Source organism: Penaeus monodon, chromosome 27 (genome assembly GCF_015228065.2).
Source record: "Penaeus monodon isolate SGIC_2016 chromosome 27, NSTDA_Pmon_1, whole genome shotgun sequence".
Lineage (NCBI taxonomy): Eukaryota > Metazoa > Arthropoda > Malacostraca > Decapoda > Penaeidae > Penaeus > Penaeus monodon.
The window spans coordinates 22676866-22677192 of record NC_051412.1 but is presented as its reverse complement, the minus strand read 5'-3'; the positions used below and the strand labels follow the sequence as shown (position 1 = coordinate 22677192).

Sequence of the window (327 nt, the reverse complement as noted above, 5' to 3'; positions counted from 1 at the left end):
TCGTCATGGCTACCCTTGGTCACCTCACGCGCTGCATTCATCGATCGGTCAGCGTGAACGCACAGTCTACGAGAGAACAGGAAGTATCGAGTAAAAAAAAAAAGAGAGTGAGAGGTTGACATCATGAAAGAGTATGTGAAAAATAAGGTTTCTGGTGAAGTAGCATGATTATTCGAAATAAAAAATGTGGCAGCGGTGGGATTCGAACCCACGCCTCCTGAGAGACTGGAGCCTAAATCCAGCGCCTTAGACCGCTCGGCCACGCTACCTACGAACTTATGGCTCAAACGACATATACCACTTTTGCACAGTATTTCTGTTTCGCTA

The 327-nt window shown here is 46.5% G+C and overlaps 1 non-coding gene across 1 annotated transcript; it reads right to left on the bottom strand.

Moving 5' to 3' along the window:
• Positions 1–187: 187 nt before the first annotated feature.
• On the bottom strand, positions 188–269 carry Trnal-uag. Its single transcript has one exon. It is a non-coding gene; the product is annotated as a tRNA-Leu (tRNA).
• Between the last annotated feature and the right edge of the window lie 58 nt (positions 270–327).